General features: G+C 38.9%; 1 protein-coding gene and 1 long non-coding RNA gene across 12 annotated transcripts in view; one reads left to right on the top strand and one right to left on the bottom strand.

The window, feature by feature from the left end:
• Positions 1-2149: 2149 nt before the first annotated feature.
• On the bottom strand, positions 2150-5883 carry LOC140493667 (uncharacterized). 2 transcript variants are annotated; one of them, XR_011963733.1, is made up of 2 exons: positions 5060-5883; positions 2150-4100 (listed from the first exon to the last, which is right to left on the bottom strand). It is a non-coding gene; the product is annotated as an uncharacterized lncRNA (long non-coding RNA). The 2 variants fall into 2 exon arrangements; XR_011963732.1 differs by having other exon boundaries at positions 2150-3077.
• Positions 4463-25126, top strand: part of sox6 (SRY-box transcription factor 6) — a 641917-nt gene continuing 621253 nt past the window's right edge. For 8 of the 10 annotated variants that reach the window (XM_072592380.1, XM_072592378.1, XM_072592376.1 and 5 more), the window contains exon 1: positions 8926-9417. The gene's annotated coding sequence lies outside the window, so the exon portion shown is untranslated. Of the gene's footprint in view, positions 4484-8925; positions 9418-25126 lie in introns of those variants that run through there. The other 2 variants (XM_072592368.1, XM_072592371.1) reach the window with 2 other exon arrangements.

The following is a 25126-nucleotide window of genomic DNA, read 5'->3' as shown; positions in this document are numbered from 1 at the left end:
AATGTTGTCCGACAATAGCAAGTCGTACGATCATATCTGTTGCTTAATCATTGACATACGAGACAACGTCTGTGTCACTCTTTCTTAAGATTCATTGGTTCGTGGAATTTAAATGGAACAATAGCTTCACTTAAATAGCGCCCTGCATCTCTCAGCAACGCCACAAAGCTTTTTGTTGAGAAAAAGGTTTTAATAATTGTTACCCAGGGTAGATAAATTTGCATCGATTTGGCAGAGCCACATTCGGCGGTAAAATGAGATGAATGACCAACTCATATGATTTTGCTCATGCCTTCAGGTTATTACATTACCCAGAATACTAGAGGGACAGTTCGGTTTCATCTTAAATACTGAACTTGTAAGCCCGTACTTTTCCAAAACTTTTGCTTCCTTATCGAATTAGTGGTGTGTGGCTGCTTTACCAGCACATCCAAACCGGTGCATAACTTGCATAATTCGCAGTTCTAGATAACCACAAGTGTTAGAAGTATCCGTTTATTCGACCCTCTGTCTCTACGTTTCGAATGGCAATGTTTTCAGCAGCAATAAGAAATCTCGAAAGGAGGATTGCTATTTTGAATCTAAGAAGAGAAATTCCTTCTTAAATCTCCATGAATTCTGAGACTAACTAATCGTTCTGGCTTTTAAACGACATAGAACTCCACTTAAAATATACTTCATCTACAACTTCGCAGGTTCAATACTCAGCATTTGTAATGATTGCTCCAGTTTTCTAGTTGGGTTTATTCCATAATAAAAAGAAATATAGGAAGAATATGCAGTAAAATCGGTATATAATTAGAAGCTATTTCATAGGTGGCGTCAGTGGGACAGTAAAAGAGGTTGAATATATATAATAAAAGTATATGGCGGACCGTGAAAACAGCTGCTATTGGCATGGACCCGGGATTGTACAGATGTAACTATTATAGAGTACAGTGAGCTGCAAATCTCTACAGAAGCGATATTCAACGTAGGACGCTAACTGTAATGGATTCTTACCATTAAATTATCCCCTCGTAGTAAGTTTTCACATGAATGCAGGCGGCAGCACATTGGACCACCAGAAGGTAAAGTTTACATACACATTTGTGCTAGCTATAATATTTAGACAGAACTTGGAGCAGCGGTAGTCTCGGAGATTGCTCACAGGGCAACTATTTTAAAAAGAAACAATAAATTAATGGCAGTGAATAGGTTTTCGAAATATAAATTGAGATCACTCTGAGTGAGCAACGGGCTTTAAATCGAACGGAAATAACGCTCCAATTAGAAGCTACTGCACGTTATCAGAAACCTTTAACTGCTGAGAAACCGAAATGCAAAGACAAGGGACACAATGCAGACCTTCTTTCTCGTGATTACCACTGAGTAATAAAGTAGTACAACGTGTTCTTCTTTTCATAAATTGGTTTCATGCTTTTTTTTCCTTCGGGAAATAGGCATTTTGTGGGTTAATAGACTTCACAGTCAACTCTTTAGTAAACTTTCAGCAATGAGACTTAGAGGGCTAATATCTAACGTCAATGCCAATTCTACGCTTAAGCATTTCACCTTAAACTTCGTGTGTGTGTGTGCGTGTGTTTCGGCGCGGTCGGGGATGTGGCTATACAGAAGTTATGATGCATTTTGTAAGATGGAATAATGTCTTGTCTTTTATCTGTTCTTCTCGGGCAACGTTAAGTAAGTTCGTAAATTAACAAACTATTTCTGTTTATTTGTTTCCATGACTGTATTTTGTCTACATTTCTGGGTTATCATGACCCATATTGTCGGCTGTAAGTATATTTTGAACTTTGTAAGCATGCACTTAGCTGTGTAACAAAACAAATATAATGTTCAAAACAAATAATTTTGAACATGAGTTGTTTTTGCTTTGTTTTGCTTCAAGAGATTACCAATATCAAAATAGTTGATTATCAACTGTACAGGGTGTAATACTCAATATGAACATTTGATGGCGTCTGAGGCACATCGACCGACTTGTGGTTCAATTCTGTTCAACTTACCTGCCCTACTTCCCTGTCTATGAAGGTTTCGATTTTAAAATAAATCCCAGGTAGAGTCATCCTGCAAACACATCTTCGGGATTTTGCTTGATGTTTAAACATTCAATATGGTTTAAGAATGTAGACAAAAAACTTGCAAAGTCTTGGAACACATTTATTTTAGCTTATTTGACGTATGATAACCAGGAAACGTTTTTACCTTTTAAGCTAGGTTCACGCAGTTCGAGAGTGGAAAACAACAATAAAGTATAATACGATGCTGAACAACCTCTGGTTACAGTGAACAAAACGTTGACCTCTGGTGCGTTAGTGTTTTAGCATTCGAGAAAGTTACTGCAAATCTAATTTAATAAAAACAAATAAATACCTGAAGTGCCCACCTCAAAAGAAGAAACGAACTAAATGACAGCATCTATTATTTTCCTAAAGGGAATCTCATATATTCTTTGAATGATCCAGCTATTACGTGATAGAAGCTTCTGCTGTTAATGCAACTTCTAAAAGTACATATAATTCACCGAAATTGAAATGAAATGTTGCCAATTTTAAGCGCACACGCTGTTAATTTCCGATGAAAAGCCGATTGTTCGTGCCGCGATAGATTGAAGCAATGTGTAATACAATTTTCACAGCTTAGTCTTGTAACTGTACCTCGAGACTTTCCATACTTGATGTAGGCTCACCCCTGTCCATGTTTTACCGGTCACGGGAAGTTATTGGCTTTGTATGTTAATTGTTGAAATGTTCGTCAGGATCACGACTTGGCTTTTTCCAGTTCCCGTAGACATGCCATGTATCTGAATTAATGTGAAACGGTTGCTATGCTCAGAGATATCCAAACAGCTTCGCCTTCGACGCGTGCAGTGTAACATACCCCAGCGTTTCTCTGACATGTTACATGTTTCAGTCACACATTGCAACAGCTACTGTTGTAATGGCACCGGGAGAGAAAAAGCTCTGTGTTTAAAAGTGAATTCAAACCCCGCAGTTGGGTGAATTGGCGATTTATTACGTTCCTTCATTGCATCTGGAATTCTGGTCCATAATTTTGCATCGAGTTTTGCAGTCCTGAATATAATGTTAAACATTTTACGCGAGTGGTAAACAATTTCTTTTATAAACATCCTTTGAGAAGACAAGCAAGGTTAATGTTTAGTTTTCTTACGCGCGACAATACTTCATTGACTTTGAACACCATTCACAAGCGTGTAATTTGCTTAATATTTTATCTGAGTCAAGGTCTTCGATAACTTCCAAAACCATTCTTAAAAGTTTCAACAAATAGTTTGACCCGGAATCAATTGTCTAATAACCAATAGAGAAAACTTAAAACATCTGTCTGTTTCATAAGGTCACATGGGCATTGGCCCCATCCTGTCCTTTCTCCCCTTCAAAAGTATTCACATTTTGCAAGATAGTCCGCACTGTACATTTATTCCATCTCAATCATGTCACATTATTTCTCAGAATCTGTGTGTCAGATCCTGACGCACTGGCACATCATGAAGTTGATGCTGTGAACAGACGTGGAGCGCCTTCTCATTCATTGCTTTCATAGAAGCTTTAATGATAATTCAGTGAAATCACTCTAAGTGTCCAAAAAACTGGCTGATGTCTCTGTATTGCCTCTATCTTGTACACTGTCGCTAAGCAAACTGGATTTATTTTCCATTTCCTGCATTTAAAACTAATTAGAAGGGTACAGTTATTCCTCCTGTAGACTCGGCTGAAATTGACAACCAGGCTTTGTTTAAACACATTTTCTTTTATACGCGAATTATACTAGTGACTGAAAATACTTTAGCTGGTGTTTTCTGGGATGGGGTTTTAATCCAGCAATTCTGTTTTATTTATTTCACGAGCACAAAAACATACCAGAAACATTTCTTTTCAAGTTAGTGACTTATTTATTCTCGATATTGTTGCAAATTTTGTTGTCTGGTAAATTTCACTTCTGACAGTTCTGTCTTAGTAAAAGTGCATCAGGGTTGACATCGCTGACTTTCCACTTTCAGAATCCATTCTGCGCAATTCCAATTTCAGTGGCTTAGTTTGGCGAAAGTGAATTGAAGATTCCTTATTTTCCACTACCTGTGATTTTTTAAATTCAATTTACATTAGTTTATTTTTACAAGAACAGTTATTGTCTGCACATTGCTGGTAAGTGCAACGGGTTGGATGCCGTGCAGTTAATACACAATTTGATTTAATTATTCATTTTTTGGTGCAGGATGGTGACGCGTGAGTTATAGAACAAAGGAAATGTGAAAATGAAAGGCAGAGGCTGGGGGTGGGTGGGTTGTGTGTGTGTGTGTGTGTGTGTGGGGAGGGGGTGGAGATGGGGAGCTGACGCTGAAGAATCAGCTGGTAAAGGTAAACCTCCAGTCTGTCAGTGCCACTCCTCTCACACCGGCCTGGATGACTCTTCCATTAGCACAAACTGCTTTTCCAACAGCATCCAGCCCTCATTCCTTGTAAGTACAGCCATCCTATTATTAGCATGCCAATGTTATTTACAGTGTTGTGTCGGTGTGTGTCTGGTGCCATCGTACTCACACCAGCACCAAAGAGGAATCGGTGCAACTTTTCTTTCCACTTCTTGAGTCTTGCACATTATATAAACTCAATCCCTTCTAAGCATGTTTGGCGTTTTAGTAACATTGGTATTCAAGGGTAAATCTTATAGTGCGCTGGACTGTTCTTGCACCCTTTGTGTTTATTTTGCAATAAGCTTGGGATGGGGGGAGGTCAGATGCCAACAGAAATAGTTGTGTTTTAATTGTACCTTATTTCAGCCTTTTGGTTTTGTCTTGCTGAATAACGTGTGCACCTCACCCCCACTCTCCCCCCTCCCCCCCCCCCCCCCCCCCGCATTGGTGCATACTGGGCCTGTTGTCAAGGTTGAAAAAGACAAACGTTGATCGATAAATAGACCACTGTTTATATTATTAAACCCAGCGTTCACTTTTTTATGAGCAACCTGTCCAATGCATTAAAGCCGAATAAATATCACAGGCTCTTGTAGGTAAGTCTCTTAGACTTGAACATACCTGGCGTCTTCACCATACGTAATTTATGGTTTTAATCCAGCTTTTTTTTTGTTAAAGACAATCACCAACAACTGTCTTAAAAATTTCACTTAACAGTTTTTCTCTTTTCCACGACATTCCTTTACATGTCCAAATCTTCTGGCGAGGACTTTGCACCTTTACGCGCTCGGTCGCGCCAACTCACCTAGACCGTCGCTCTGACTGTGGGGGCTCTGAAAAAAAAAGGCTTGAATAGATGTCAGGGGCTGGGAAGTCAGATGTTAATGTACTAGTCGTGTGAGGAGGAGGGAAGGCGAACCGTATCGATTACACACAATACATCGGTGACAGCAGCCTGCGCTTGGCATGGGTTGACAAAAGTTGGTCGTATTATGTATAAAAACCATGATAACCCGGCACTTCTTTCCAGAGTAGAAAGATTGGATTTCTCTTGATCGTGTAAGTGGAATAATAGTACAGTCGGCGATTTGTTCCGAATTCGTCTTACATTTCCGCAAGATTGTGCCAAGGGCGATTCTATGTGTCTGACTGAAAACCGAAGGTTACATCCAAGTTACAATGTCAGTCTGTTAGCGGCCATCAAGTTTCTAAAAGGACGCGGTTGTCACTTTGATAAAGTTTGAACGCCGATGTAGCAGCAGTCATTCTAAAGCGCACCGACTCGAAACTGCACACGCAACATTACAGAATCTCACTCACACGTACAGACACAAGCACTTGTGAATCCAACATTCGCGTACTTGCAAACACATATTCGGGATGAGATGCCAGGGAAACACGGGCATTTGATAAGAGGTGCCCGGCTCAAGAGAAATGTCGCGCGGTAAAAGTTCCTCCAAAACACCCTAGTTTCCTCCAACTGCCTCCAGCACCAACTGATCAACAGTGTGTCGGAGCTGCTCGGGATTGGTGCATAAACTGTGTGTAATTAAGGAAACTTCACTTTCACCAACTAAATCCACACTTTGGAGAAGGGTTAGGGTGGAAATCACTGAATTTGACCCGATCGATGGTCGATCAATAATAATCTGATAGTGAGATTTTTCTTGATTAGAACATTTTGCCGCGCTGGCTCTGACATTGTATTGCTGAACCGACAGGGTTGTGTTAGCGGTGGTGCCACCCTGTAGGATTCAGGGGATGCTACAAATCAATCACTGCCGCGGACACGATTTGATGTTAGCCACTTTCTCAGATCATGAGAAAGATAACGCTTGCGTTACTTCAACAGCAACAACAACAAAAGAACAGTTGCGACATTAAACTAAAGCTCGCCTGAATGAGAGATAGAGAGAGTGAGAGAGAGACTGTCGCACACTCAAACGCTCACAGCCCATCAAATCCCTCTGTTTCACCTTCAATCTGCTCCCGAATAGGGTTAGCGGATGGACCTGAACCGAGGTGACGCGAGCTCTATTGGCCTCAACTAAATACAATGTATTTTGAACAAAGCTGGATGGGACGAGCTGAAACCTTTTGTTTACGCATTCCTTCCTGACAACATGCTGAACCAGTATGAAAGGTGATTCGTGTGACCCACAATGAGCAACGCCAGGAACTCCTTGCAACCCTCATAACCTCATCTTGCACATTTAACCAAAGCAGTACAATTTCTGCACATGTAATTAATTGTACCCATCTCCTGACGTCCCGGTGTACTTCTCCGTCAATATTTTAGACTCAAGAAATTCCATGTAATGGGGATTCGTGCAATTGGTGCCAATACGTGAAGTGAGGAGCAGAAAAGGTGTACACTTCTGGTTTATTCACGGGGCCTCCAGTTGTGTTATTAAGTATAGTCACATTCTTATATTAAGTTTGATAAGCGTTTCCCCTCTGAACTCGCTTCCAGTGTGTCAATTTGGACAATGCTATATTTTTGAGAGCAACAGATCTGATAACGTGAGGTGAAGTCTCATGGGATGGGGAAAGTATGCACAGGTCAGCGTCAATTTGATGGATAAGTCGGGGCTAAAATTCTCTAAATGCATCAGAATTAAGGACTACTCGCGGACTACTTTGGATCCCTAGTTATAGTTCATTACAAGCCTAATGTGGAGCTAAATAAATCTTAATACAAATAAATATAAAGGAAAAAATCAGAACATTTCTGTAAAACAAAACAATTATTTTATCATTAGAGGATTAAAATTTCAGCGAAGCTTATTACTCTTACGATTTATTTAAAGTCGAGAAACAAAACGTTCTTAGAAAATAAAAACCTTTCACAGTTATTGGTGATAATGCTGATTTGTTATGAAGCTGATCACATCAGTCTGCACGCGTCTATGCCAGGTTAAGATTGCAATCAAGATACCCATATGTTTAAGAGTTATCTTTGATATGGGTAAGCTGCTGAGCGATTCGCGCGGTGTTACAGTTTTATCAGACTGGTATCAATACAGGTTAATATGCTATGTAAAACAACCTGGGTATAAAGATGTGAAGATGCATTGTGTGTCCGCGCATAATGCCATTCTTAAACTGGGAGTGAGGAGACTATTGATCCACACACCAGTTTTGTGACCATTACCTGTTACGCGTTGCCTGGCTTCCCTTTCTGTTCAAATCTGCCCTTTGTTAAGAAGAAAAAAACTACCTCAGTACATCCAACAGCAGATGACGGAGGTTTTGCCATTCGACAGCGGTTTGACAAGGAGCTAAGAGTTTATCTGTATGAATAGCAGCTGCCAAGGCAGGGGGTAGCCCAGGGTCATTTTGTGCTGTTTCAAAAGGTCTGGCATAAATGCGATTTGCCATATCTGTCTGAAATCAGTGCAATGTTACTCGCAGTGTGGTTTCAAGATTGCTCGTGTGTGGGTTAGGTGGTGGAGAGGGGTGCTGGATGTGCATATAACCTGTGCACCCTTACGGTCGCAGATCTATCACATTGTTACTCCGTTATCAGTTCCGTTGATTTACCTTTGTTTGCCGATTCACCTATCTTGGTAGCGGCTGACAACAACGGGGTTAAACTTTAGTCACATAACCGGAAAGAACACTGAAGTTTCAGCGTTAAAAACCACAGTTTTAGCTGTGGTGCGTGACGATGGTCTTAAATGCAGAAACAGGAATTGAAGGCGAATACCTGAGTGCGTGTGCCGCGCTAAACTGACAGGCAGGAGTGTCTGGCACTAATGGGGTTGCTCCTCTTTAAGTGAAATTCATTTTTGTTTCAGTGGGAAAGTGAGAATTGACTACCATTGGACCGATAGAAAATCTCAGAATGGTGGCAGATAGAGGGTTAATGTGTAACTCTATCAGCTTTCCGAGTTGCTCAGTATCAGAAAATATGTTCGACACCAGATGATCGGCGCAGTATTGCTCAGTGGAAGCACTCGGAGGCGCGCTCCGCGATGCCAATCACAGCTCCGGCGAAGCGCCGGCTCCCCAATAAGTTCAAGCAATTCTCCGTGCTCCGACCCCAGACGGGGAGATGGACCCGCTCTGTCCGTCTCGGGGGTGGGGAAGGGAGGTGGTGGCGGTTAGCACTAACCGTAAATAGTCACTGGTATCCGGAAAGGGCTACATTTGCCCCCTCTAGGCCGGCGCGTTTATAACGTGGTTCTGGTTTTGTTTTGAAAGAACTAATTGTCTTCAGAGTTCAGGTACACGGACTGGGAAAATGGTCAGAGATTGTAAATTGAATGCGGTGGCATACAGGGGAGACAGAGGGGTCCTGAGTGCGGGGCGGAGTGGACAGGGCAAGTCGGAGTTCTCTTTCAGTTTTGATGCTTTCAATTAGTTGGTGGTGGCGGAGTTCAGTCATCTCGCTGGCCATGCGTGTGTCTGTGTGTGTGTGTGTGTTTAGCATGAGTGCCGATCTGTTCCCCTTTCGCCTCAATCCCTGATCTCTCCGTGTGTGTGTGTCTGTGTGTGTTCTCTCTCTCTGTCTCTCTCTCTCTCTCTTGCGCTGGTCCTGGGAGCAGTAGACACCAAGCCTGGTTGCGAGGGGGGAGCCGTAACATCAGTGCCCTGGCCATTCACTTTCTGATGTTGCACGACGGGAAATGCTTTGAATACTTGCGACATGGCCGCTGGAATTGATCGCCAAGATTGACAGCAGTAACCATCGCCTTCACTTGTTTCACAGAGAATAGCAAGATTTTTTTTCCGGCAACCCATCGGCAACTTCTGCCAGCGTTCCGGCGGCACCCCCCCCCCGTCCTCCTCCCCTCCCCACCCCCAGCACCCTCCTCTCCATGGCCCGGGGAAGCTCCAGCTGACTTTAAGCTCTTCGTTTACAGCTCTTTTGTTTTTTTTCAATATATAGACATTGTTTTAAAATTGTAAAAAAAGAGACACGTTTGACGACCCGGGATAGCAAGGAGCTGCTTCTCGCTAGACTGGCTACTAAGGTAACCGGGCAAACCCCCCCCCTTGTGTTTTTGTTTCTCTGTGTGTGTGTGTGTGTGTGTTGCTTGTTGTGTCTAGCGCCCTTTGCTCGTGTACATTTCTCCGGGTTTCTACTTAAAGGCTGCGCTGTGACTGGAAGCTGTTTTTTTTCTCTCTCTCTGGCTGGGGTCAGTTTATTTGCAAACGACAGCGCGCCCAGAGCTTGTTCTGTCCACACACACAAACACCAATCCCCCCTCCCCTCTCCATTTTATCATTTAGAATGCAAAGAAACCACGCGAGCTCTGGCAGATTGGAGTCTTTCTGTTTTATACAGAAGCACACAGGCAGGAAAAGTCTTTCACCACCACCTTCCCCCCCCACCCCACTCCCAAGCTTCACACCCCCCCCCCCCTCACTACCTCCCCCCCCCCCAATCACCATTCTTTCAGTCCGCGATCCCACTGTACTGCCAAGCCGCACGCTTCAAAAGGCGATCATCCCTCTCACGCGGGGAATCACAGAGTTTTGTCCTGCATTCTGGGGTCGGAAGAAACGAGGGACAAATCCCCATTCATTCCCCAAACACAAGTGAAAAATACGGAGCGGGGTGGGTGGGGGGAGGGGGGGGTTTAACTGTTGCATTTTCGAAAATGATAAATGACCGTGTGCGACATCATCTTGAACTAATCACATAAAGTTTAAGTTAATGTTGAACTGGCCATCGGTGCTGTCTTTTTAAACATATCAGCAACAGTTCCCTGGTCTATATGGGCGGCAATTTCGACTCTCTCCACACAGCGGTACTAGATGTTAAGCAGCGTCTGCCTTGAAGGCTCGGAGTGCAGAATTTTAAAGTTGCAATTTGGACTTTAAAACGTTGTCTGTTGTTCATATGAAAGCACTTCAACACAAACACACATACTGAAGAAAGTTTGTAACGTCGCCCCTATGGAGTTTTACGCACTCCTGCCTTCGACTGAGATAATCTCATTTTTAGTTACTTCTATCCGGGGAGGGTCATGCAAATTGATCTGAAAAGAATGCAAAAACACGTAAATTAAAATAAAACAGGCATGCAGTGACCGACCCATAAGGAGACAATACCTAACCTTTCTATATAGCCCGCTTCCTTGGCGCGACCATTCACTTCTGTCAACTAAAAGGGCCATACGTGAGTCATAAAATTTACTTTGAATCAACACACACATATGTATGTCGTCGTTAAAATGCAGGACACCATGAGCTTTTTTAAAATCAAACTATGTGGACAGCGATAACATTAACTATATTGTTAAGAAAGTTTTCTGCAGTTTTACACGTTTAAATTCATTTTGTTGATTTTTATTTAAAAATCAGAATATTTAAATTGTTTTGATTTTGTTTGGCTTGTAACATATCTTTAATTGCTTCAGTCATTTTACAGCATGCGATGGCATATGTTTTATAAACTTTATATTCTTCATTTATAATACCTTGGGCTGCTTTATTCTCCCGCGAACCCGTCAGATGACGTTGTGTGTAACGGGATTAAAGCACTTTTTAATCTCTCTGGAATATTTTAAAAAGAAGTCATTCTGGAATGACCATTCCGCGTATTGAGTCACAAGAGAAGGAAAGCGTGAACTGGTATCTCTAAATGCAACATTGCCTGTTGAACAGTCAAAGGCTCTGATGTTATCGATCTGATAACTGACCTTCCTTTGCTCACACTTTTTTTGGTTGACGAAAGGGACATTTGAAATGACAATTTGTGTTGGTAGTGCTTTCTACTATTTTGTCTTGGCGAAAGGGGGAGGGTGGGGGCGGGTGGTGTCGATTGTCGGCGAAGAGAAGAGAGTGAATGTGAAAGTTGTCTGGGGAAAGGAGATTAGCTCTTTCTAACTCTTGGGTCAGGGGTGTTTCCCAAAATACTGAGTCAAAACTTTCGCCAGAAATAAAAGAGAACTCGCGTGTTGAACGGAGATAAGCTGCGTGTTTAACCACACCACATCTGTTTATTGTAAGATTTAGAAGTCATCTGTAATATTGCACCTCTCCCATTCCTATAATACGCCGCACACGTCGCTTTCAGAATTAAAGGTAATGCAATTGAGTGTTGTCATCTTCGAGTGATTTTGAAAGGTAATCAAAACGCCCATAGTGTTAAGGCAACACTTTCTGTAAATGAATATTTTTTTTCTCGTCATGAAATCTATTCGTGATTCATAAATAGAGGTTAATAATAGACATAAAGGTAAACAACACGTTGAAATTGTCCTGGTGAACTGTTAAGTACGTTGAATCTTTACTTTCGTCATAAGCAGGTATAAAACCGTACGTGTGTGTATAAACATACTGTATCTGCTATAGTAACAGAGAATTTATTCGGAATAAGTAGCACTTGCATTATGAGTCTCGCAGAAAACATGTAAATGGCGCAGGTTCTAAAATATGGTTCAAAAACCATATCTAGTCACGATAGTTATCAAGTGATATCTCAGTACAACAACCAATCATGAAAATAGATTTTATCATATTCCGAATTTGTTTAGGCTCACTTCATTTCGTAGCCATTCTTCGCTCTACATAATACAAATTAGCCAGTAAGGCTATTTGTAAAACAATACCCTAGCTAGTCCCAGTGTTAGGGAAAAGTTGATCTGGTAATGGCATTTTGTTTTGAACAGCTGTCTGACTTGTTGCTTGCTGTTAAAGTAACTTCCCTCATAAGGTATGGTGGCACTGAAGCTGAAAGGAGGTCCAAATGGCACATTTATAATTAGATTGCAAATTCAGCAGATTGTGCCCATACTACAAGGCTAAACTGCAAAGTCTGGGATCTCAATAGAGGCGTCTTAAAAAGAGACTCTACTCAGTCTTGGATAATTCCCCTTTCACATTCTTCAATACCTGCAGCCAAAGGCAATGAACAGCGGGGACAGTTGATTAAGACAGTATACATTTCACATAATAAACACCTACGGCGGAACTATGAAGCTAAAGTTTGGAATTAACAGCAGGAGTGTGATATTTAAATTGTTGATTGGTATAGATTATGCAACTACATGCTATTAATTTAGTTCATATTTTATATGGTATTATAGAGAGGAGTGCAACTTTAAATAACAGTTTCATATATTTTACATGTTTTGACGATAAAATGAAATTTACTTTAATATAGCACAGTGCGTTTTGAGAATTTATATTAATTTTATTTTACAACGTGACATTTTACAGTGTGTCAGGCGGAGTACATGCTGGATATTAGGATAGTTAGTGAAAACTAAAGTTAGATGTTTATAGTCAGGGCAATGCAGGAACAGCTACGAAACTAAAATAAACAGTGAGCAATTTTGAAATGATTTTAATTTTCCCAATGGACGGCTCAATTGTATTGATTACTGCAGGCTACCGTCTTGTTCAATCAAGGCCTTTTAAAAGTAATAATCTGGTTTCGCATATCACTGTAACCGGGGTTTCTTCAGATTGGTTGTATGACCTATGATCATTTGCAAAACAACCTGGATTTCAATATCTCTTACATTTCAACTCTAAGCCAAACGGCGTATATAAATATTGTTAAAAAGAGTACAGTGCACCCATTTTGAATGAGCTAAAGTGCACCAACATCATTACTGTTTGTTCAAGGAACGTGTCTAATTTAAGGCACAAATTGAACTTAATGAGAATATGATTCAAAGGCAAAATTGGAGAGGGACCATCAGCAAGGCGCAGTTTAATATCCTCGTCATATTTTACATGGAATGAAATGCTGAATAATTTAGAGGTAATGGGAATTAAAAGGACAGTAACCTTTTGAAGTTTTAAAGTTAAAAGTAATCTGCAACGACATTTATTATTAACTAGCAGGACATAAAGTAAAGCCCCTTTGTTTTGATTCCTGTAAATATGTCGATTTAATCATTTGCTAAAGTCCATGGCTTATAGATCAGTTGCGCAGAGATCTTGCATTAATTGTTGTGCATGTGCATTTAATAAAAAAGCTGTCATTCAAAATGACTGTCTCAGTTCTAACTAACAGTTTGATTAATTATCGCGGTCGAAAGTGAATACTTTTACTGACAGTCATACGGCGAGGGCCGCACTAGGTTAGAATGGGATACGTTTAATACAATTAATGTCATCTGATGGGACCTAGGAGATGTCAAACTGATATATCAAAATCAGCAAAACACTCTTATTTTAGAAGGGGGTGGGGAGGAGGCGTGTCCAAAAGTAAGAAAGCTTCCAGGTATGCCATTGAAATTCAAATATCACCAATGAGCTGAACATGCCATTCCCCTGATGTGCCCACCAGCGCTTTTGGGGTTAATTGACTTGCTGCACCGCTAGGAACTGAAGCCGGACCGGCATAATCCAAGCTATTGTAGGTTCGTTTTACTGCAGTTAGCTCAGGTCACACGCCTAGGTTTGCAAGTTGCCTTTGCGGTGTTTACTTTTAAAATATTTTCACAGTTTGAAATATTTCACCTGAGGTGTACAATCGGAGTTCATAGTTCTCTAGCACGCCACAGCCTCTCCTCCCAAATTCCACCCACAGCCGGGCTAGGTTCCCCTCCTTGGTCGAACGCCCGGGGCCACTTCACTCACAGTAAGCTCTAGGAATTGCAGGTAGTGCACAATTTCTTTTCCTTTGACGGAAAAGTGGACCCCACCTATGTGCATCCGAAGCGCCTTCATTTGCAACGCCCATTCAAAGAGCGCTTACTCCCATCCTTGTCTTTTGTAACTGGACGGAGATAACGAGTTTTAACATTAGGCCAGTGAAGGGTGGAGGGAAGAAGGAATAGAATGGGGAGGGGAGATCCTTGGGGTGAAAACAAAACATTAAAGGGAAAATGCAGCATCTTGATGGACCTCAGAGAAGGGTGGAGAAAACATTATTCGAAAAACGATGCCTAATTTTTTTTTAAAAAACGGATTAATTCAGATACAGCGATAAAATGTACCCCGGAGACAGAAGATGATCTGAAGTGCATTTCTCCTTCAAACAAATCCACCTGAATTGTCATGAGAAAGGAAGATGTGATAAGCTGAGGTTGCCAATGAGCGGGACAGCAGAGTATCCAGTTCGGCGGGGGTTCGAGACTGGGACTCTGACAGAAGCTCACACTTCCTATCACAGCGGGTGCGAGTCAAAGCAACAGAGTGAGTGGGTCTGAAAGGACAGTGTGGTGCCGGGGCTGTTCAATCCAACCCTGTGCCGTTTAGTATAATTCAGCTTTGCGACGTCCAAGGTCTAAGAGCCAACCACAAAGCTTGGACAACCCAAGTTCCATCATATACTTGCAAAAATAGAAAATATTGCTAGAATGCAAAGTTGTAGCACTAATGGTCTCTCTCTTAACAAAAAGAAATACTGTTATTGGAGAACCCACTTTTTAATTTAACAGGCACCCTTTTGTGGTGCTCTGTTGTGTGTGATTTTGTTCAGGGAGCAGTTCAGAGCAGGTCAGTCTTCGGCGATTTCCCCATCCCTGGATTGGCCGAACTCTCAGGAGGAGGGCGCGTGTGGTTTTCGCCAAGGTTTAGTCGACTGCAAACAGTACAAACCCAGAGTCGGTTCATTCTGCAAGCTCCGGAGAATGAGACATCCGAAGTAACAGGCAATATCCATTGAAAATACTCTCCAATTGGCCCTTGTGTGTTAGAGAAAGAGAGGAGGCGACTCCCCACTACTATCTGCTCTAGAACCAGGTCATAAAGTACTCACACACCGTTTTGTGAAGTTAAGCCAACTCCATCGAAAATGCGAGCATTCTGAAGTTTTCAACGATCAATTTCATTTTTTTTGCCAACAGATTCAGTTTATAAACACACATTTAAAAACTTGTATTTACAAATACATTGAGGTTTACGCAATTTTGATAACACAGCATTAACGTATATATTGTGGGAAAACAGGGAATAAGCACCAGCTATGAGCGTTTTCTTAGATTTTTTCTGCTATACGGTAGAATATGTTCTGATGCCAAATAACTTGATTAAACCTATAGGAATTACTCTAAGAATTGAGTCAAAAGCTGTGATCAATTTCTGTAATCCAAGTTGCTTCTATTCGACTCAATGGTTTGACATTTTTTTGTTAAGCTGTTAAAATACTATTGGAGCAAACTTGGATTCATTAGCATATGGAGGTAATTATTTGTTGACAAATCATATTTCTTAATAAACATGCAATGCTCAAGTTTGCAACAGAAGACTAATCATAAGCAAAAGCATTAGGTGCACAAATGGAATAATGTTTAATTATTTGTACTCTAGGGAGAAAGTGCCCATTTCTGAAGCTGATTTTATATATGTGTGTAGTCTTGACATGATGCAAATATGCTTCTATAATCCTTAGAGAGTTCAATAGTAATTAACAGACAGATCCCAAGGTTGCACCTTGTGCATACAGTTATACAGCTGCATTTTTAAACAAAAATCTGCTGTGTTTAGGTAGCACTTAACTCTTATGCCTTATTTAATCTGTAGTTGAATAGAATATATTAAATTTACAAAAGGCATGATATATATCATTCAGTTATTGACACTTGAGGGCAAAAGCAGGACAATATTGATCCTGTAGTAGCATGATTAAGAGTGCATTAATATACCCAAATCTGTAGACTGAATATTATTACATATCTGAGGTCAATTCTATAAACCAGATGCCAAGTTTTCAGTTTGTAAACCACAAGCTGTGGTCAATATTAACTACACAATGTTTATTTTGAGCTAAGAATTCTTTTGACTAATAAAGGCTCTAACCTGTGATTTAGAGAAATGAATAGCCTCTTTTTGCTCCGAGAAATACCCAACTGCTGAGTAAGAAATAAGCCTTCTTCTGTCTGATTAGGGTTTTAATTCAAGCATCTTGTGGAATGAAATACAGTGATCAGTGTTGTTGCTGGGGTTTCAGGAAAGTGTAATGGTGTTTGTATTGTGAAAACCTTAGCATTTGAAACTAGAAATCCTTAATAATATGATCAGTATAACTTCTAAGTATTTGGAAAGAATCAAATAAAGCTCTTAACCTATAGTGTCAAGTATCATTCTTATGGATATGTTCTTGGAGGTTGGAGAAATTTCAGATGATCAATTAAGTATATTACACATAAAACATATTCATGCAACATTAGATTTTATTGGCCTAGATCTTATTGTTTTTCTTGTTTATTGATATCAGAGAAGATGATGACAGTGCAGATGATGTTACATATCAGATATGTTTCATGCCTGACAATTCTCTGGTCTTTGGGAATATGTATCTTGGGAATCCTACCCCTATATGCCATGCAAGGATTATGATCTGGTATCTTGCAAATGGCTAGACATGATGACTCAAAGTCATGTGTGAATTATGAGTCAAGATTAGAGTGGTGCTGGTAAAGCACAGCAGGTCAGGCAGCATCCAAAGAGCAGGAAAATCGATGTTCCGGGCAAAAGCCCTTCATCAAAAGGCTTCCTTGCCCGAAACGTCGATTTTACTTCTCCTTGGATGCTGCCTGACCTGTTGTGCTTTTCCTGCACCACTCTAATCTTGACTCTGATCTCCAGCATCTGCAGTCCTCACTTTCACCATAGGTGAATTATGGTCATTGTCATGAGTGAAACATAAAAAGTACCTCTTGATACATTCTTATGTGCTTCACATCTAGTTCATGGCAGTTGAGTGACTACATATTTTTCCTACATTCTACCCTCCGCTTCCTTTGGCCACTCTTGATACAGTAGGACCTTTTTAGATACTGGTCACTATTTTATCACAAAATAAATGAGTGGTGGCAGGTGATGTATAATGTCTACATTGTTTTGATCAGTGCAGCTCTAGGTAGTATATTTACCCAGAGGCATTAAGTAGCTGGAAATTACTTTTTTATAAGCTTGCAATAATTATGTAAAATCATTAATGATTCAATGTGAACACCATTGTGCATTAATATCATAAAAAAAGACTGACAGGTAAAAACTCATTTGATTAAGAATATTCTTGAATGTTACATTACCTTCAAGTTGTCAAAAATAACAGATACATTAAAATGACTTGAAAGTACAATTTGAGATCTAAATATAGTGATAAACTGTAACACATTGAACCACATTGAACATATTACGAAGAGTAACTTCACTGACAAGCTACTATGTCAATTTACTTTGTAACTCTCCTCTTAACTCTCTGAATCCTCCCTATACCTTCCTATATCTCACTTTCAAAAGCCTTATAAAACTAAACCTCTTAAGCCCATGTTTAGCAGTTCCTTATATTTTCTCTTAAGTTCTATTTATTTATGAATTTTCTCTTTGTAAAGTAATCTCAGATACATTTCCAATTAAGTGTTGTGTAAAAGCAAATTGTAGTTATGATGGGTAACATTCCCATAAAAAATAATTGGCACCATTTTCTTTGAGCTCAATGTATAGAGATTGAAGATATTGGGTGTTTGTCAAATGTTAATTAACAACTGGACTTAATATAACTATTCTAACAGCAGTCTAAATTAATGGTTTAATATCTTCTGTTATTAAGATTGATTGATTAGGCCTTTTGATCGTAATCATGTTAAAAAGTTGATGTGACATGGCTGACAAGTATGGTGAAGGCCATATTTCTGTTGCCCAAATTTGCATAAAGTGCCTTATTAGTGGTCTATTTATCATTGCTTAACTGCACAAAGTGAACCATGGCCAGTGTGATTCCCTACCCTACAATCTCACATCTAATACTTCCATAAAAAGCTTGCCACTTGAGCATGATTGTGCCTTAAACTAAATCATTAGCCTGCAACAGGTACTGCTCCACGCTATAGAAGAGAATACCTGGACCAACAGTTTTTAAAAATCTGTCATTTTAAAATTCTGTTACCTGTAATGATAGGTGTAATAATTGTGAGCAATCTCATTGCACAGACAGGAATACTTAGCTTCTTGTGTGAAGCAAATTAATTCCACATATATTCAGGCTGTGATGCCATTGGTTCCCAGATTGCAGAAAAAAAATTTTGTCCTTCTTTAAATTAAAAAGAATCTTTCTCATTGTTGGGCCAGTTAAACTGTGTTTGCAATGAGTTCCTGGCTTCAGCTGTGCAAAGAGAGCCAGATATGTTGTATGCAGTGACTATTATTCATCTGATTTTGGTCTTGACTTCCCCTAAATGGTTGTTACCTCTGACCAACTCTTAATTGTCTTCAAGGAAATTTAAAATGTAAATATAACTATGTCAGACACTAGTGCTATTTTGATGACAGCATACGTACCTTGGTGTATTCATATGGAATTTACAGATGACTTTTTCTGGTATCCTGTACGATACTTAACCCTAAGTTTAGAAAGAGATTATCTGATAGTTATCTCATTGCAGTTTACAGAATCTTGTAGTTTTCATATTGTCTGTTGCAATTCCTACAATATTGTGTATACGTAAAAAAAATGTTATTAATTGTCTGCAAACCACTTTGAAGTGTTTTGAGGCCTTGAAACCTACTCTATAAATCCACATTATTTTTCTTTCTAATTCTAGTTGCTTCAATGTTAGCAAAGCATACTCTTCCACTGACATTTCCATAGCATTAAAGTGTGACTGGTATTTGCAAATGAATGGAACTCTGCACACATAGTAATGTGCACACAAACAGTTGTTTCATTTTCATCTGATTAGAGAACAATATGAAACTGCTAGTATAATTCATGCCTATTGATCCATTATTGTTCAATGCAGGTATTAGTCTTAAACCACACCTACACTAAAATTGGACATAACATCAAACAGAAAATGATATATTCAAGTATATAACATTGGAACAAATAAAATGTTCAATTTGTGTGCTGGTTAGACAATCTCACAATGTATACTGAATAAGAATAGGCAATTGTGTAAACACTTGGAGAGTGATTTCAATTCAGATCTCAGTATGGTGTCATTTGCACAATTTGTCACTGGCAGCATCCAGGTTGTACTCTTGTCATAGCCATCAATATAAAGAATGTAAACTACATGCCTCTTGTGGTTTCTGGGAACCAAATACCCATGCATTACTAGACTGCCATTAGAGAGAGTGCAAAATTTGGTATTGCCTCCATATTGCACCTCCCAATAAGTATTACAGTGAGAGCCCAAACAGCAAGCTCAGAGCTCATTAGTCTTCAGTCTCTCATTTGAGTGCAACTTTCATGTCAACTTTAACCACACCATAAAAACAGTATTACTAAGCTGTCCTAGAGTGCAACCACAAGTGTAAACAGAACATGAAGGCTAACAGACATTGTTCTAAGCACCAACATTGAAACTGTCAGTGATTTATTTCATAGAAACAATTTCTGAATCTAACACTACTCCATGGAGGAAGATCTTGCCTCTTTGGCATTAGTGAGGCTTAATTTATCAATACACAATTCAGCTGTTAAATAAAGTTTAAGTATTTCCCTTTACAACTGTAAAGGCCCAGCTTGCTGTCTGGAATTCCACCCAATGGAATCACTATTTGTGCTTTTATTATTTTTACTGTTTCTCCTTTTACTCGCTGTAATTTGTAATTTCAGAATCCTTTGAAGGTGTTTATTGAGGATTAATAAAGTTGAGTTTTGATAAATGCTAAGGTATTGTTAGTTACATGTTAATGTTAGAAGAGAAATGATTTCGTGCCCTGGTATTCTGTGCTTAACATTAGGTATGTGTTTATCTACGTCTGACTGTGCTATGTATCAGTTTGCATAGTTTTAAAAATTTAATGTTTAGGTCTGGAATGTTAAAAACTGTGCAGACCAACACTTCACACCTTAAAAAGGCAAAGCCCAGCAATGGTATTTTATCCTGTTGCTGCGTTTTGAAATGAGTACAATTCAGTGTTTGGAGGCACTGGAATGCCATTTGCTTTATTAAATTTACAGTAAGAGCTAGCACTAATGCTAAAATAATAAAAGCAGACCCATTTTCCTCATAAATCCTATCTAAAAATATAATTGTGCCTGTTGGAGCTTTGTACCACGTGACTAAATGATATACTGTATCTAATCTACATATCTTTGTATGTCTAGTAGCTAATAAATTCCTACAGCAATGAGATGTTTTTAATAGTGCAAAATGCACTTTCCTTCTTCATGAATATTCCATCCACCATAGTGTTAAATAATTCTATTAGCAGATAGTTTATTACAATAACAGGACAGTGCTTGGACCCCTGTATTGATAGAGTTCTACCTTATAAAAGCACAAGTATGGATGTATTTTAGATCCATTCTTAACCCTCCTACACCACCACACAATTTAAATATTCCTCAGCAACCTCCAAGTAAAGTTGCAACATGATGTCATTGAAATAGAGTAATTTTCTTCAATTGAATCAGAGTAGATACATGTACTTGCTTTTAGATCTTTTACTTGTGCTTTTATGTGTACACTCAAAAAGTAAAACTTTGATTTTTTCTCATATCATACAATGTACTAAATAACATATTTTAAGAATACTTCTACAAGAAGTCCACAAAGTCAGTATTTCTGCAAATGTTTGCAAATAAATAATTGTTTCTGAACAATATAATGAAGATAATAGAGGAAATATGTTGTATCAGTTAACATTTCATAACACCAAATTAGGCATTGACACACACAAGCAATAATATTGCACAAATACAATATTAGGAGATTATGCATGTCGCGTTGGTTTAAGGCTGAGATGAATAATGTGCCTAAGACTCCTGATCTATTTGAACATGATGTTCCTATAAGAAAATTAGACCCTTATACGTACTTTTGCATGATTGACATGGGGCTATTATCTGGACTTTGTTTTGGTTTGATAATGAAGTGAATCTCAGGTTTTGATGCCTTCATGTCCAAAGCTTCAAATAATTTATTTTAAAACCACAATTTAAGTGCTGCAAAGGTTTCTTTAAAAAATACAGAATAAACTTGATACAAATTATTTAATACCCTTAGCTGAATGGCAATTTGCTAATGTATTACTTCACATTTAACGTAGCATATATTTGTATTAACATTTTTTAAATGTAGATTTTTGTTTTCAGGTCATCCAATAATATATACACTGAACGCCTGCACTGTAAAGCCTATTTTAAATTCAGTCTGTTTAGGTTGGAACTAAAACCAGGCTAAATTTTCACATTTAATTTATAGAGATGTTGGTCCTAATGCAAAAAGAGTAAATGACTTGGATCTCACTGGGAAAGAATGTTCTATTTTTGTTCTCAGTGCTAGCCATATTTTTACAATTATTTTTTGCAGAATTTTTGATATATCCCATTCCATTTAAATGTATTCATTAATGAGATGAGAATTCTTTCCTTCACATCTCAGGCCTTTTTCTAATCTTCTGAGTTTAGTTTATTTTATCTATGGCAAGAGGTTAATGATTGTATATTTTTTTATTTTAATTATTTCACATTTTGTCAACTTCATATTAACTACCATTTCTTCCCAACATGCTGCTTGAAAATGGAGAGATGAGGTTAAGATATACAAAAATCAGATGATCCAAAATGAAGCCAAGTATCCCACACCAGCCTGACATTCTCCTGCCCACACATACCTGCAATGCTAACTTCCTAGTGTCTGGACAGGAAAGGTTGAAACTACCTCCTCGACAGCTGCTGGTGCAGAATCTGCACTTGTGTCAGCAATCGGGTCAAACTGCGTTGGCGCAAACAGTGTTAGTGTTGTTGTGCCAAGCCAAATATTTTGCCCACTGGGTTTTCAAGTGAAATGAAATGAGAAGTTTTAATTGAAAAGAAGAATTTCTGTTTTCTAGCCAAAATTTGCGTGGCGGTTTAGTGACTCGTAGATAATTAAGAGCATATATTCTTGGTTAACCCTTGCAAGACTAATGCAGCTGACTTGCCTGAGAACCTAAACAAAAACAAAGGTCTTTTGTGTAAGAAAAAATTAATAAATATTGAAACAATTTCTTCCAATTCCCCATTTTCTCCCATCATTTACTGATAGTAGCAACTAGTATTTGCGTTTAGATCTCAGTAGAGGGTTCTCCTAATTTCATGTTCAAAATGTAATCCCATGGAGTAGGGCTCCTTTTACCTTTCCTTCAGTTGGTAAGCAGATGAGACCATAAGACACAGGAGCAGAAGTAGGCCATTCAGCCATTGAGTCTGCTCGACCATTCAATGAGATCATGGCTGACCTGATACCCTCAACTCCACTTTTGACCTGTTTCCCAAATCCCTTGATTCCCTTACTGATCAAAAGTCTGATGATTTCAACTGTGTACATAATTAACAACCAAGCCTTGAGAGCCCTCTGTGGTAAAGAATTCCACAGATTCACAACTATCTTAAAACAAAATTTCCTCTTTATTTCTGACTAAAATGGATGACCTCTTATGGTCTTAGACTATCCAACAAGGGGAAACAGCATCTCTCCTATTAAGCATCCTAAGAATCTGGTATGTTTAATAAAGTCAGATAATTGTCAATTGATCATTCATCATACGCCTGGTTCATCTGACTACATGGAAAATAAAATTGGATGGGATATGTAGTCTGCATTCCACACCCATCTATCCCAATGCTTTTCCCTCAATCTGTCTTCCACCTCTGTGATGTAACGAAGACTTCCAATGAGTATTAACATGTTTTTTGATAATGATAATTTTAAGGATGAACTCCATATCATCATAAATTGGAACTCAAAGAACTTATTGTTCACCAGGAATGACTAGATAGCAATCAAGATTGACAATCCCCTGTTTTTATATCTTGGTGTTTGATAGGGTATCCTCTTAGTTTTGATGCTGGACTGGCAACATTATGTTATTAGTTCATATCTCACCATAACAACTAAGAAGATTGACTTCAATAAAGCTGGTAATTTAAAGATTATTACTAAAACAAATGCAATGAAATCATTCATGTTTTCTGGGAATAAAGCCTGCAAACTCCTATCTGATGATGAGGTTACATTTTTAATCCCTCAGGATAACTTGATGTTGTCCACATCCTGACAAAATATCCACCTATTAAGTGTAAATATATAAGAAAGGATTCTTCTTTTTTGTCCCAAATCATGAAGTGCACTAACATAAGGGGCTGTTAGAATATTGTTCATTGAAAACCAAACCAAGCTTTTGCACTTAGCCCACTACCTTGCAAGGAGTGGAATGCGGTAACCTTATATGGCCTTCACCAAAGTTACCAGGTCTTGAAGGAGGGCCTAATGACTTGATGGCTGATATAAAGATGTCATTGTTTTGCAACTTCCATCTGTTGCAAATTAGTTGTTTTAAATCACTGCATTAAGTTGCATAGACTACCATGGGTGGGCAGAGTTGAAGAAGTATTCCATTGTATTTTCCTGTGTTATACCTGATCTAGGAAGTTTGACTGCTGTTGTTAGGGCCCCTGCAAATGCTTTAAATGCAGACCTTTCCACTCCCCAATTCTGACATAATCTTAGACTTGCATTATAAATATTTGTACTGCAGTTGATATAATGCCTGTCCTAGCTCAGATTTCCATTTCTGTCTCAGAGACCAATAGAGGTTACAGGCTGGGCTTCAAGTGTAGATTTTGAAAGTGTCTCTTGAGTCCTTAATTCACCAATACAGTTCCTCCACTTTTTAAAAGTGCCAAGTCGTTGTATTTGTGTGGTAATGGAAAAGTGCAGCCGGTCAGGCAGCATCCGAGAAGCAGGAAAGTCAACGTTTCAAGCATAAGCTCTTCATCAGGAATGTCATTGTATTTTAATGACAGAACCACACCAAGTATTTTGTTGCCAAATCTACCATTTTGAATAAAGGTGCAGTATGCACATGGAATATACAATTGTCAGTTAATGCAAAAATGCATTTACATTTTGTATGCTCCAGCAAGTGCCCTCCTTGATACTAGCAAGTATGAGCCACTAATTCTTGTTCAATATAGGATTTCGACAAAGCATCGAAATTTAGATTTGTGAGCTTCTTATGTAATGTGATTACTGCCAACACTCAGCCATTGAATGTGATGTACCTTTTGAGATACTTTAGAAAACCTTTTATTGCCTTTGAAGGTGATAATTTAAAGTAAATAGTTTGCTGAACAGATTTTGAGTGCATCGATCCCAAACTTGGTTAATACTGATTTTTTGACTGTACCACTAGTTGCACAGCTATAGATGTAGATACTAGTTGGTCAGCCAGCACAGAAACTGAACAAGGGGGTTCAACTCATTGATAGAGGCATGTGAAAATAAGAAAGAAATCTCCATCAAAGTCAATCAAAGTTAACTTGTCTAAATGAAAGAAAGAAATGAGACCACCTGGTTTATCACAAATGAATACAGAGATATTTGTGAATTTCTGTTCAAGGTATGGAGATAAAACAGTCTTTAGGTTTGACTATTAAGTAGCAACCTTTAATAAATAAAAACACATGCCACCCTTCAGTAAATTTCTATACTTTGTGACCAGGTTTTGAAATACAATTTTACTTTCCCATTTATGAATCAGATAAGCAAGGCTGTACCTAAAGCTGTGTGAGTGGATTGTTCAGGATGGGGAGCATTTCCATATCAAACAGCCACATGTGCACAGCAGTACAGTAATTAAAATGCAGTGGTTTAGTCTGTCTGTACTGGCATTGAGATCGAGCGTTGTTGAAAGTGACTGCAGTGTGCAGGCGGTTACCCTGCTGCATTTTTCTCCAAATACACTTATAATTTTCTACAAACATTAATGCTGGTCCACGCTCTTCTGTGGCTGACTTGCTTACAATCCAAAACCATTCAGAGTTGAAAGTAT

This window comes from Chiloscyllium punctatum, chromosome 22, assembly GCF_047496795.1.
Source record: "Chiloscyllium punctatum isolate Juve2018m chromosome 22, sChiPun1.3, whole genome shotgun sequence".
Lineage (NCBI taxonomy): Eukaryota > Metazoa > Chordata > Chondrichthyes > Orectolobiformes > Hemiscylliidae > Chiloscyllium > Chiloscyllium punctatum.
The sequence above is the reverse complement of the archived record's forward strand: the minus strand, read 5'-3'. Positions and strand labels throughout refer to the sequence as shown.